Raw genomic sequence first — 15,125 nt, 5'->3', positions numbered from 1 at the left:
GTCTAAATCACTATATTACTTGAATGATCACGTGCACTTGCGTGTGAGTCTGAGTCGCAATAAGTTTCTTGCGTTGTTGCCGGGGATCTAATACAATTAGTAAATTGCTAAATTTTTGGTTTTTGATATTAAGTTTAGGTATTAACAACTTGATATTAGAGGCTGAATTTTTGAAGGTTTAGCTGAATCTAGGACTGGCGAGTGACAAAGAACTAGTAGAGTCTTTTTCAAAACCAAAGCAAATCTTCAACAAAGGTGAAGAAGGGCTGAACAAAGAAATAAACCAGTTGATCCAAATGCTGGGAATGTTCCACCTCCTGTCATTCCTGTTATTCCAGTTGCTCCTACTCAACAAGCTACTAGACCTGTTCGTGAGGTGGCAATCCCACTCATGAACAATGTGACGAGTAGTATTCTAAAGCCTAAACTAGGAGGTCAATTTGAATTGAAGCAGAATATAGTGCAATTGCTGAATTCAGTGGGGCAATTTCATGGCCTTTCACACAAAGATCTATAACAGCATACATAGACCTTCTTGGAAATCAGCGATACATACATTCCTGAAGGGGTGAATTCTGATTATGTCAGGTTGACACTCTTCCCCTTCTCTCTAATGGAGGAAGTAAAAAGGTGATTACATGTTGAACCACCACTATCCATCACTACATGGGAAGATCTAGCTCAAAAGTTTCTTATTCAATTCTTTCCATATGGGAAGACGACACACTTGAGGCATGAAATCTTGAGTTTTAGACAAAAGGATAGAGAGAATCTCTACCAAGCTTGGGAGAGATTTAAGGTTATGATCTGAAATTGCCCTCACCATCATCAATCTAATGATGTTCTTGTGCATACTTTCATAGAAGGATTGGAGTCAAACATAAAGATTCTCTTGGATTCAGCAGCAGGTGGACAGGCTCTTAAGAAGATATATGAAGAATTGTACACACTATTGAATCGGATTTCACAAGGGAACCCTGACTATCATTCAGACTCAGGGAGTACTCCTAAAAACGTTGCAGGGGTGTTGGAGGTAGATTAGTTAACTGCACTACAGGCACAAATTGCAGCCATGCAAAATCATATGATTACTCAGCTTAATAGCATAAAGTTGGGTGTTTCTCAACCAGCAGCAGCTACAACGAATGCAGTTCAACAAGCAAATTCTTTGTGTGAGGTTTGTGGAAGTGGTGAGCATATAGCTGATGCTTGCACGACTAATTTGGATTCTAACAATTATGTGGGGAATGCAAATTGGTAGGGACAATAAATTTTTTGTAATACTTATAATTCCAACTAGAGAAACCATCCCAATTTCTCATGGGGTAGAAATCAGGCACAAAATACAAATCAGTACAATGGATAAGTGCAATCAAATCCACAGCCAACTCAGAATACACAGGAGACTACTCAATCTAGCAATATGGAGGAATTGGTGAAGCATTTTATGGCTCAACAAGCATACTTTGCAACTAAAATTAAGACTCAACAGACACAGTTTACAGCTGAGTTGAAGAGTCAACAATTAGTTACGAGAGATCCAGAGTTGCAATTGGGTCAAATTGCAGGAGCACAGAATACAAGAACTCAAGGAGCATTACCTAGCGATACAGAGACAAATCCTAAGCAGGTAAATACAATTACAACAAGGAGTGGGCTGCAAACTATGGAGATAGTTCAAGAATTGTTGGCCCCATAATTATTGATGAAAGTACCAAAGACAATGCAGAGAAAGAAATCAAAGAAAAAGTGGCAAGTGATGAAATTCATGTGGACAAGAAAACTCTCCCCTTACCTTTTCCTTCATCAAGATGAGGCAAGTTAAAAGAAGTTCTTAGATCTTCTGAAGCAGGTTCAAGTGAATCTTTCTCTTGTTGACATCCTATAAAGTGTGCTAAAATATGAAAAATATTTGAAACATATAGTTGCAAATAATAACTGGTTGATCGAGTATTCTACAGTTGCACTTACTTAAGAGTGCACGTCCAAGATTCAAAACAAATTTCCCACGAAGCTTAAAGATCCAAGTAGTTTTACCTTGCAGATTACCATTGGACAAACTATTTGCACACATGGATTGTGTAACTTGGGAGCTAGCATAAATCTTATGCCTATATCGTGGTACAGGAAGATGGGTCTTGGGAGTCCTAAACCCACTACTATTATTTTGCAGTTGGCAAATAGATCACTTGCCAGGCCCGATGGTATTATCTAGGATCTTTTGGTACAAGTAGGATCGTCATTCTTTCTGGTGGATTTCGTAATTCTTGACTTTGAGGATGATCCTGTGGTTCCATTTATTTTGGGACGACCTTTCTTAGCAATAGGGTAGTCACTAATTGATGTAGCAGCTGTGAAAATGACAATACAAGCACATAATAAAGTAGAAGTATGTGATGCGTACAAGGCATTGAAACTACCAGCTATATATGAGGAGTTGTCATCTATATCGGTTATTGACCATGTTTCTGCTTGGTAGTTGTTCTTGTCCGATGATCTATTAGAGCGAGCCTTAATGGCTCATGATTTGTATTTTTGTGGAAGCATTGGAATTGGTCCAGGTTATGAATTTGGCAGTGGTTGAGATGATGAAAGATCCTGTCGGACCATTAAATAGGCCAACTGGTCCATCGCCTAAGCCCTCAATTGAAGAAGTTCCTAACTTGGAGCCTAAGGTTCTTCCTTCTCATTTACAATATATTTTTCTTGGTTTTCAAGATACTTTGCCTATTATTTTTTCTGAAGGATTAACAGATATACAGGTAAAGAAAGCGATAGTAGTCTTAAAAAGAAGAAGAAAGGCGATTGGTTGGAAAATGTCCGATAGTACAGGAATTAATCTAGAATTTTACATGCACAACATTTACATAGAAGAAGGTTACAAACCAAGAGTGTAGCAACAAAGAAGATTGAATCCTATGATAAATGAGGTGGTCAGGAAAAAAGTGATCAAGTAGTTAGATAGTGGTATTGTTTACCCAATTTTCGATAGCAAATAAGTGAGTCCAGTTTATTGTGTACCGAAATAAGAAGGGATGATCATGGTAACTAATGATGATAATGATTTGATCCCCACATGCATGGTAACTTTTTAAAGGATCTATTTTGACTATCGAATATTGAATAAAGCAACCCGTAAAGACCACTATCCTATTCCTTTCATTGACCAAATGCCGGATAGATTGGTGGTGCATGAGTATTATTATTTTTTGGATGGGTACTCTGGCTACAATCAGATAATCATAGCACTAGAAGACGAGGCGAAGACCACTTTCATATGTCCATACGGTACATATGCGTTCAGACGCATGCCATTCGACCTATGTAAAGCATCTGCTACATTTCAGAGATGTATGATGGTAATATTTTATGATATAGTTAAAGGTTTCATGGAGGAATTTATGGATGATTTTTCTGTGTATGGTAATTCTTTTGATAAGTGCTTGCAGAATCTTGACAGAGTCCTAGCTCGATGCGAAGAGACAAACTTGGCACTAAATTAGGAAAAGTGCCACTTTATAATTAAGGAAGGAATTTCCCTAGGCCATAAAGTGTCATTAAAAGGACTCAAAGTGGATAATGAAGGTTGAAGTGATTGAAAAGTTGCCACATCCAATCACAGTCAAAGGAGTGTAGAGCTTTCTTGGACATGCAGGTTTCTATAGGCGATTCATTCAGGATTTTTTAAGGATTGCAAGTCCTATGTGCAAATTATTGGAGAAATATGCCATGTTTGAGTTTGGGGATAATTACCAAGCATTTTTTGAAAAACTAAAGAAGAAGTTAATTGAAGCACCTATTCTGACTGCTCTAGATTGGGAGTTGCTGTTTAAGCTGATGTACGATGCTAGTAATGTTGTTGTGAGAGATATTTTGGGTTAGAGAAGAGATAAGGTATTTCTCTTAATATACTATGCTAGCAAAGTGTTGAATGATGCTTAAGTTAATTATACGGTTATAGAGAAAGATATGATGGCAGTGGTGTGTGCATTTGACAAGTTTAGAACTTACTTAGTTGGCACAAAGGTCATTGTTCATACTAACTATGCTGCTATTAAGTATATTGTGAACAAGAAGGATGCAAAACCTCGACTGATTAGGTGGATTCTATTACTATAAGAATTTAATCTTGAGGTTTGAGATCAGAAGGGAGCTGAAAATAAAGTTGCTCACCACTTATCATGGCTAGAAAATTGAAATCATATTATTGATGACTCTCTTAGTATTAAGGAAGAATTTCCTGATGAAAAGTTATTGTCTTTCGATGCATTTGAGTTCCCATGGTATGCTAATATTGTGAATTTAATAGTATATGAAGTGTACCCTCCTGATGCCACCACACAACAAAGGAAGAAGCTGCTCTATGATTCACGTGCCTATATTTGGGATGAACCATATCTCTTCAAGAAGGGTCCAGATGGAGTTATTCGTAGGTCTATATCAGAGGCTGAATTTTCAAAGGTACTTGAAGATTGCCACTCAACTCTTTATGGTGGACACCATGGTGGTAAGAGGACTGCTAGGAAAGTGTTGGAATTAGGTTTTTTCTGGCCTACGTTGTTTAGGGATGCAATTGCTTTTGTGAAAATTTGTTATCAATGTCAAAGGTTGGGTACTATATCTAGGCATCATGAGATTACCCTTAATAATAATTTAGAAGTTGAAGTCTTCAATGTTTGGGGGATCCGTTTCATGGGCCCATTCCCACCTTTAAAGGCAATTTGTACATTCTTGTAGCGGTTGACTACGTCTCTAAATGGGTGAAGGATATAGCTAGTCCAACTAATGATGCAAGAGTGGTTCTGAAATTTATAAAGAAGAACATATTTTCCTGATTTGGTACACCTAGAGAAATAATTAGTGATGGAGGTACGCAGTTTATCAATACTTGGTTCAAAAATGTTCTTGTTAAATATGGTGTTAGGCACAAGGTTGCTACTGCGTACCATCCCCAAACTAGTGGACAAGTTGAGGTGTCCAATCGGGAGATTAAGCAAATACTTTAGAAGACTGTGAATGGGCTGTGAAAAGATTGGCCTAAAAAGTTGGATGATGCACTTTGGGCATACCGTACATCTAACAAGATGCCTATTGGTATGTCCCTTTATTTCTTAGTTTAATGTAAAGAATTACATTTGCCTGTGGAGCTGGAACATCAAGATATTGGGCCGTGAAAAATCTAAATATTGAGATAACTGCCATGGGGGAGAAACAGTTATTGCAGCTGAATGAGCTTGATGATTTTAGGCTTTATGCCTATGAAAATACCAAACTATATAAGGATAAGACCTAAATATGGCATGCTAAACAAATTCAATAGAGAGTATTTGAACCCGAACAACTTGTTTTGTTGTTCATATCAAGGCTTAAGTTGTTTTCAGGTAAATTATGATTGAAATGGTCGGGATCTTTTGAGGTGGTGCGCATGACACCTCATGGAGCTGTAGAGTTGTAGAATAGAGATAAGACAAAAAAGTTTCTAGTGATTGGACATTTTGTTAAGCATTATTTGGTGATCATCCGGATAAGCATAAGGAATCTATCACTTTTACTGATGTGTGATGCTGAGGTAAGTCATGCCACGATGTAAAATAAGGAGCTTGGTGGGAGGTAACCCACAAATGTAATGTAATAGGTAGTTTAATTTTTAGTAGTGAAGAATAAAAAGAAAAAATATAAAAAAATGAGTCATGCCACGACTGAAAATAAGGTGCATGGTGGGAGGAAACCAACTTTTTCTTATGTAATTTTGTTGTTTTTGATTGATGTGCAGGAATAATAAATTTGGTGGAGAAAGAGAAGAAGAGAATATGGAGAACATGGGCTTTTGAGTAAGTAAATAGTTGTTTCATGGTGAGAAAAAGGTAAGGGATAAGAAAAGATACATTAGGTATGGGAAATTTAGCCTTAGAAAAGTTTTTGGATGCAATTTTTAGTGGACCGATGCTATCGTGGTGCGTCGTGTCGATGTATGTAAATTCCACACTTAGAAAATAATTTCAAGGCTATTTTTAGTGAATCAAAGTGATTCTGATGCATCACGTTGGTCCATCAATGCGTTTCCCATTGCACCGCGTCGGTCGGAATGTAGGAAACACTTAGAGTATTTATTTAATGTAACTTTTAGAGAATCAACACAAACTTGATACGTTGCATCGATTCTTCAACACGATTCCTAACGCGTCGCGATGCCTTTATCCAGCGGTGAAAATTTTTAAACCTAATTTACCCCTCTATAAATACCTTACCTTACCTATTTCCGTTCTACTCACCTAACCTAGCTGCACTGCCCCAATTTTCCCCAAAGCCCTAAACTTGCTCCCTTCATAATTTAGTCAATTTTGAGCAACAACAACAAGTTCTCAACTTTATCTTCACTCTTGTTAACTAAGCACAGGTAAGTTTTGATTATATTTTGTGTTTAAGTCTTATGAACCCATGTGATTTACTATTTTTATAAGTTTTGTGTTCTGCTAATTTCATTAAAATAATAGTGAAATAATCTAGGGTTAGGTTTAATTAATTTGAACTTTCATTGAATGTTAAGTGTTAAAATTATGTGAGAACCTTAGGAGGTGATGATGATATGTTGTTATGGGATTGATATTTCTTATGTGGGAAGCAAGTATATTCTAAAATAGGAATCATGGATTAACTGATTCGGTTCCTCAAAGGGTTTGAGCTATAAATTGATTGACAATTGCGTGTTTTGCTGTACTATGTGTTGAAATTCAATACGGAGTTGCTTGGTTCACTATATAATAGAAACTAAGTATGGGGTGGATTTCAGTTCAACACCACCTTAGTGGTAGCTATAAAATGCCTTGACTGAAGTGTACTTAAAGTGAGTAATGAGAATTGTCTGAATTGTAATGAAAGTGAGATGAAATTTGTGCCCGATGCTAGAAAATTGATGATGCTCAATATACGAAGGAAATTAAGTATGGGGTGGATCTCGATTTAACACCACCTTAGTGTTAGGTATATATGATAGAAATGAGTGTTGTTGATTTGGATTTAGAAGTGACATAGGAAAAGCATGTATTAAATTATTAAGGGGGAGTAATGTGTTAATGAAGGGATATGCGTCGATAAAAGATGTTTAGTACTTAAGCCATGTACTGAAACTGTTAAGTGTCCCAAATACAAAATGTCTTCATGTGTTATTGATGGATTAATAATTATAAGAATTATGAATTAGAAAGGGGAAGTTTGAGTAACCAAGTCATTCACATTTAATACTTGTTTTATATGTTGTGGGCTATTATGTTTAATAGGTACAATGTCGAGCAGCCACCAATCAAGAAACAAAGGTAAAAATGCATCTGGACCATCCGAGCCTAGGCATAAGAGGAGTCATGACGCCAATAAGGTACCTGCAGCCCCACATGTTCTTAGGTGGCAAAAGAGGTTTGGAACCAAGGCTGCAGTTGCAGAAGGATGAAAGTGGTACTCGCAGTATAAAGAGTAAAAATATCCAGTTGATTAATTTATCAACAGGGTAAGTTTAATGAAGGACTATCCTTTGATGGTGAGAAAGATAGAGGCACAGCACACCACATGCATTTTCTCTTCGAGCAACCAGGTCCCTGCAACTTGAACTTAGTTCAAGAATTCTATGCAAACTGGAACCCGAAAGATTTAGAGGTTGAGGTACGTGGGCAAGTTCTAACTTTCACTACAAACACTGTTAATGAGCTGTTAGGTGCACCCCATGTGGATCCAGAGTCAGTGAAGACAATGATCATTGAGCCTCCCTATCAGCATATCCATTATCTCCTATGTGGAACTAGATCTACGGTGAGGTGGATTTACCATAAAGAGGGAGGTACGTATTTTTCACTTCCATTTGCTCACTTGAACAGGAAGGCATATTTATGGGATAGGATCATCTATGCCTATCTGGTTCATGGAAAATATATGACGGAGGTGACCCGTGATAGGGTATGTCTTATTTATGATTTGGTAAGAGATAATATGGATGTAAATGTGGGTGCTATTATTTTATCTGTGACAAAAAGGCTTAATTTTTAGGAGGTAGGAGATATGGATTTGGTGGATTACTAATAAGATTTTCGAGGCAACATGGTATGCCCGAAGAGGATGCAGACTATTTATCGCTTGTGGGTAACAAGCCACTCGATATCTCTCGCACCAAGGCACCAATTCCTTATGTTGTTAATTTGACTATGCCTGAGCATAATGCTCGCTCTGATGAGATCACAGCCCATAGTATGGGCTAACTATGCTATAATTAAGGACTGGGGGGCGTCCAGCCACCCAATAAGAGATTCGTGCAGTAGAGCTTGACTATCCTCTAGGACATCATGCTCGGACATTGCTTCACATTGGGCTTGACTTTGATGAGCCGGTTAATGATGATGTCCCTAAAAATAAGAAAGGCGTATGGCTTGTTCTGATGATGAGTCTAAGGAAGAAGAGCAGTCTGATGATGGTGACTCAGGTGCTAATTTTGGTGAAGAAAATGCTGATGATGTGATGGCCATGGTAACATTCGATTGAGCAGGGAGTACCAGCCATCCTGCATTATGCTTAATTGCTAGCACTGGGACAGTGCTATGTTTAAGTGTGGGGTGGTTGGTCATAAATCTTCTTCATATTCATCTCTTTTATTTATTTCTAAACAATATTGGTTTTTGGTTGTGTTGGATGAATTTTTTTTTGGGTTGTAAGTTGACAATATTTCCCTTTTTGGTAATTTAGTTTAAAAGTATTTTCTTTATTTACAATATTTTATTTTCACCCTTTGTGGTAAAATTTTTAGATTACAAGTATTATATGTGCCCTTTTTGGTGAATTTCGTTATGCAACGTCATAGTTAGTTTCCTTCCCCTATGATATATAGATAACGATCGTCTTAAGGGGAGTGCGTCTTTAGAAGCTAAGAATAGTAGCTTGATTGCTACCTGTCAAAAATGTGGTGTGTTGGTCAAAATACTTCAATTTGAGTATGTTGAAACAAAATGAGATGTTTTAAAATGTAAGTCCCAACAAGTGTATTTTGGTTTGATTGGATTAATGTGGAATTTAATAAAGTACAATATCGGAACCTGCAAGGATCTGACTTGATTCTTAGCATGCACAGTATGAGTGTGTGTTTGTTTATATTCTGCATGTATAGGAATGACTAGAGATTGCCCGGTGTGTTTGTAAAGAAAAATAAAGTGTGTTAGGTGTAGGAAGTGATTTAGGCATTTCTTTGTTAACCAAATTGTAAAGACTTTGTTTACTTACCCTTATGTATAACCTTAGTTAAACCCTGTTGAGCCTATGGCCCGAATTCTTTGGTAGCCTTATATATAGCCAAATCCTTTCATTGATAGACCTTAATTTGATCCATATTTCCTAAGCACTTTAACATGAATAATGAAAAAGGGGGAATGTGAAGTACAGAGAAAGAAAAAGGTGAAAGTGAAGCTTTAGAGAAGTTATTTGCATATTTAATTATTATGGTTAGGAGTAGAAAATAATACGTGATGAAAATTACAGTTATTGCTACCCGGTTATTGTTACAGGTTCATTGTAACATAATAACTGGAAAGTTGCTTAGGTTGAGGGTGGCTACTATAGGGGTGCGTAATGAGAATTGGGATAAAAAGAAAAAGTTGAAATATGAATGATGTTGTAAAAAGAATTTACTCCTATCGTAGTATTGTTAATGTACTTAGAAAGATCTGGATGAAACAATGGAAAGTGTAAAGATGATGAAATGAAAAGATTGGTTGAAAAAATATGATTGTGATTGAAGGTAGTTATGTATTAAAGTTCTTAGGGAGATTAGTCACTATTTCTGAAATAGTTCCTACCCATCCCTTAGCCTATATTACAACCATAAAAAGACCTATTTGATCCTACATTTCAACATCTGACTATTAGTGGAGTAATACACTAAGAGCAAGCCTATGGTTCATCTCCTATTATGTACGAATTCTTTGCGAGAGCGAGTGATTAAATTTTAATATTCCCCTCTTGATTAAGATTGTTAAATTATAAGTGATACAGGGAAAATTTTATTGTTTTGAGAGTGCATGAGGATGAAAGTACGGATTACTTATTGAGTTGCCGAATTACTTGATTGTTTTAAGTTTACCAACAAATTGAATGCCATTATTGGGACAATGAAGTGTTAAATAAAGGTTCTTATTCCCAATGCTAGCATGATTCTTAGGCGGTGATAAAAATGTTTGATGATTGCGATGCTTGAAGTTGTTCAAGGACGAACAAGGTTTTAAGTGTGGGGTGGTGATCTTGGGCATATTTATATGTCCAAACACCGCTAATTACCCATATTTAGACTTATTTTGAGAATAAAAGGTGTGCTAATTATATTAAAGTAAGAGTTAAATTATGTTTCGTGGCTAACTGATATGATTAGAAATACAAAATTAATTTCCTATGGATTTGGAAAAAAATCAGATGCACATAATGAAGAGACAAAAGATCATGTGGATTAAAGTCAAAAAACATATGGAGATACATGAGAGTAAAGAAAAAAGAAAGGAGCTGAGGATTGATGAGGTGAAAGAAAGGAACTAGAGAAAAATTCCATTTACACAACGCAATCTCAATGTATCGCGTTGACAGGTAAGAATTGTGCCTTAGTAAAAATATGAAGAACAAGTTCTAGTGCATCGATGTGATGTCAATGCGTCGTGTTGATGCAGAAGTTTTTTGCCTTAGAGAATACTATGATTGAAACTTCTAGTGCATCAATGCGATGTCAACGCATCGCATCGATGCTTATAACTTTGACACATTGCAAAATTTTGAGGAGCAAATTCCAGTAACACGATGCAATCTCAACGCATCGCGTCGAGTGGTGAAGATTTTGACTTAGTTTGATTTTCAAATATGACTTCTAGTGTGGCAACACGATGTTGATGCAATGCATTTGTTGGATCAACGTGATTAACGATGCAACGCATCATAGTTTCAGATCAGGTGAAATTTTCCTAAGTATAAAAGGAACACGTGAGCACAATTCTAAAGACTTTTTGGCAAGCATAGCAGTGGCTAAAAAACATAGAATTCTTCTTTTAGGGTTCTTATTATTTCTTTTGAACTTCTTTACTTCAAAACTAATTTTGGGTATGATTAATTACTTATTTTTTATGCTTAATTCAAATATGAGTGGCTAAATACCCTTGTTCTGGGGTTGAGGTCAAGAACAGGATTACTCTTTGATATTCCTTATAGTAGTTTTGTTTTTGGGTTATCACCTAGGTTGTTCTTAATTTCTTGAGCTTACTATTTTAATGTATGACCACCATTAGAATAAATTTATATTTCTATGTGAATCCGGGAGGAGAATCATAGATTAGAATGAGGAAATTACGGAGCAAGGTTCTTATACTTTTATAAAATAAGGGATTTGAAATAGCATCTAGGATAGGGATATACCTAGAAGCCTTGTTTTGTTCAATTGAAAGAAGATTACTTAATAAATTAAGAAGAATTGTTGTATCTCTGTAGGAGTTGTAGCTGCAATATTCAATAGATAAAAGATTTTAGGTTGGGAGATCAAGATCGTTGTCTAAACCTTGCGAACCAACAACCCAATAACCAATATGACTACTATAAGAATGGAGATTTGTATGATTGTTAAAGAAGCCTCAACCCTGGAATTCTTATCATAACTATTTACAACCATTGCTTACTTTGCTCTAGTCATAAAATTTTATTTCTTGTTTTTTAATTTACATTTTTATTCTCAAATTCAAAATCATCTTAATACTATACAATACCTAATACTCATTGTCTGAAACTGAAAGTTGGTTAAAATTTTAGTTGTTTAGTCCTCACAGGAATGATATTTGATTGTCTAAATCGCTATATTACTTGAAAGATCACATGCACTTGCGTGTGCGACTGAGTTGGAACAGTTAGGTTTATTAGAGTTTGTAATCAAGAGGTTGATTATAGTGGATTATTGAGTGCACATGAGGGCAAGCCATGGTTTTTCCTTCCTTGAGAAGTAGGTTTCCATATTAAATTTTTGTGTTCATTAAATTCCTTGAAAGTTTTAGCTTCCTTACAACTTTACTGTGTTATTGCATGTGACTGACTTTAAAGGACATGGTCCCTCATAGTGTGGTGCAACCCCCACGTTTTAACAATTAGTATTTGAGCAAGTAAACTCTAAAAAGTTCATACCTAGAGTGATTTATTGATCATGGTTTCTCCACCTCATATGGCAGAAGGGAATCTACCACTAGACCACTCTAATTTAATGGGCAGTACTTGGGTGGTGGAAAACCAGGATGTTTGACTTCATTATGGTTGAGAACAGTGAGCTGATGGATATAATACTTGATTGTACTTATGTTCTTTTTAGATAGGTCAAAGAAGGAGAGATAACAAGGATGGTTGACAAAAACAAGAGAGAGTTCGATTATGAAGGTCGAATGGAATTACAAGGCAAATAAATTATTTGTCTATGGAATAGGACCTGATGAGTATAACTAGATTTCTACTTTTGAAAATGATAAAGAAATCTTGGATTGCCTAAAGATAGCTCATGAGGGAACAACTGATGTAAAGGATACTAAAGTTGACATGCTGACTACTCAGTATAAAACCTTCACCATGAAAGAAGGAGAGACAATTCAAGAAATTCATAAAAGATTCACTTTTATCACAAATGAGCTACAATGTTTAGGAGAAGTGATTCCTTTGTATAAGTAAGTGAGAAAATTCTAGGTGTTCTTCCTCAGTCCATGAAAAGCAAAGTGGATGCTATTACTAATGCAAAAAACTTGAAGACTCTCAATATGTATGAGCTCATTAGTAATCTAAACATCATGAGCTCAAGAAGAAACAAGGACAAGAGAAGAAGGATGCAAAAAGGGAAAAATCTCTTGCACTGAAAGCTTCTAAATCTGAATCAAATAAAGAAGACACTAATGTTACATATTTGGAAAAATAAAATGTTAGACATATGAAGAAAAGTGGCCAGTTTCAAATAAAGGAAGTAGCAACAAAAAGAGTGGCAATGTTGAAGTTTGTCACGAATGTGGAAGTCCTGAGCATTTCACTAAGGACTATGTAATGAACAAAATGGATTATTAGGAATATCTTAAGACTGGAGGTGACAAAGGAAAGAACAGGGATCAGGTCCCTGTAAAAGAAAGAAAATATATTGTAGTTGATTATGCAATAAGGCAGGCTCTAGCAGTGTGGGGAGATTCCTTCAGTGAATCTAATAAAGCTGAGAAGGCTGATGATGTGTCCATGCTAGCTGTGAAAGAGTGTGAAGTCAACTATGATTCCTATTTTTCTCTCATGGAAAACACTGAAGATGAAGAAGAAAATGAGGTAACTCTCTCTAATATTAAGGAAAATATAGATAACTACTCTGCTAGAAAAATAAAGAAGCTAGTAAATATGTTGCTTGATTTTATGTGTGAGCTGACTACTGAGAAAACACTCTAGAAGAAAAATTAGAGAATCAGGAGCTTCAATTAATTGGTTTAACTCTCCATATTTTTGAAACAAAAAAATAGTTTTCTAAGCTAAAATCTGATAATCTGAGTTTATTGAGTCAACTGGAGAAAGTAAATGATTCTGATGATAAAGGAAAGAAAAAAACTTCAAAGCTTTAGATGAATGTTGAAAATAAATTGAGGTGTTCTCAAAAGAACCTTATGACTTCCCTCCATAAGAAGGAAGAGATAGAAAAGGACCTGGTCTGTCTATAGGAAAAACTTAATAAATTACTAAAATGGACCTCATCCTTACAATCCTTTCTAATCTAGCTGGTCAAAGTGTCAATAATAGTAAAGGGATTGGATATCAGTACAAGACCCATTCACTAGTGTATCATGGGAAAGTTGTTCCTGGTATTAGAAATAGGATCCATAAACCTCTATGTACTTATTATGGAAGAGATGTACACTTGAAGAAAAACTATCAGTATTTTGTTAGAGCTAGAATAAGCAGTACTAATTACATCTAGAAGGAGAATTATTATTCTAAGGGTTTCATGTCTTTGAAAAATGCGAAGAAGAATTCTCTACCTAGATGGGTGAAGAAAGATTCGATCACACCATTGTCCTCTTAATGGGAGCTAAAACTTAACTGGTTTACAAAATCTAACAAATGACTATGTTTATAGGTAGGAGTAGGGGAAGGTAGTCAGAAATGGTTCATGGATAACAGATGTTCAAAGCATATTACAAAAGGACTGACTGTTTCTTTCTCTAGAGATATTTCAAGGTGAAGGTGTATTCTTTGGAAATGTTAAAAAGGGATATGTTCATAGAATGGGAAAGATTGGAAAATCATCTGATCAAGCAATAGAAGATGTGTAGTATGTTAAAGGGCTCAAGTACAGTGTTCTAAGTGTTTCTCAAATCTGTGGACAAAGGCAATAAGGTCAAATTTTCGACTGATGGATGTACTATGTCAAGCTTGAAATCTAGGAAATTTATTCTCAAAGCAAAGAAAATCAAAATTATGTTTGTGGATGATTTGGAGTCGGTGGCTGATGGGAATTAACATTATTAAGTGTTCAAAGTAAAGATGCTGATTTATGGCACAAAAGGCTAGGAATTGTAAGTTCCTCTTTGCTGAACAAGATGATTTCAAGGGACCTAGTTTGTGGGATACCAAAGATAAAATTTCCAGAAAATAAGGTTTGTAATGCAAGTGTAAAGGGCAAAAAAACAAGGTTTTCCTTTAAGATGAAGAAGCAGGTGAGTACTTCTAGACCCCTAGAGATGTTGCATATGGATCTATGTGGACCTGTTAAAGTCCAAAGTACAGAAGAAAAAAAGTATGTGTTTTTTATTGTAGATGACTACTCAAGGTTCACCTGGACAATGTTCATAAGAATAAGGGATAAAACCTATTAGGTTCTGGTTACCTTTTCCAAACAAATTCAAATAATGCTGAACTATAAGATTGGTCAATTCAAATCTGATCATGGAACTGAATTTAAAAACTCCTAAGTTACAGAATTTTATGCTTAAAATGGAATCAATCATAAATTCTCTTCTCTAAGGACTCCTCAGCAAAATAAAGTAGTTTAAAGAAAGAACAAAACCATTATAGAGATTGATAGGACCAAACTGATTGATAGTGGAATTCAAAAGAACTTTTGGGCT

General features: G+C 35.8%; 1 non-coding gene across 1 annotated transcript; it reads right to left on the bottom strand.

Annotated features, from left to right (window-relative positions):
- Positions 1 to 724: 724 nt before the first annotated feature.
- On the bottom strand, positions 725 to 831 carry LOC124890926. The gene has a single exon (XR_007049445.1). It is a non-coding gene; the product is annotated as a small nucleolar RNA R71 (small nucleolar RNA).
- Positions 832 to 15,125: the final 14,294 nt, after the last annotated feature.

The sequence above is a fragment of the Capsicum annuum genome, unplaced genomic scaffold (assembly GCF_002878395.1).
Source record: "Capsicum annuum cultivar UCD-10X-F1 unplaced genomic scaffold, UCD10Xv1.1 ctg2684, whole genome shotgun sequence".
NCBI classification, from domain to species: domain Eukaryota; kingdom Viridiplantae; phylum Streptophyta; class Magnoliopsida; order Solanales; family Solanaceae; genus Capsicum; species Capsicum annuum.
This window is presented reverse-complemented; position numbering and strand designations above follow the sequence as displayed.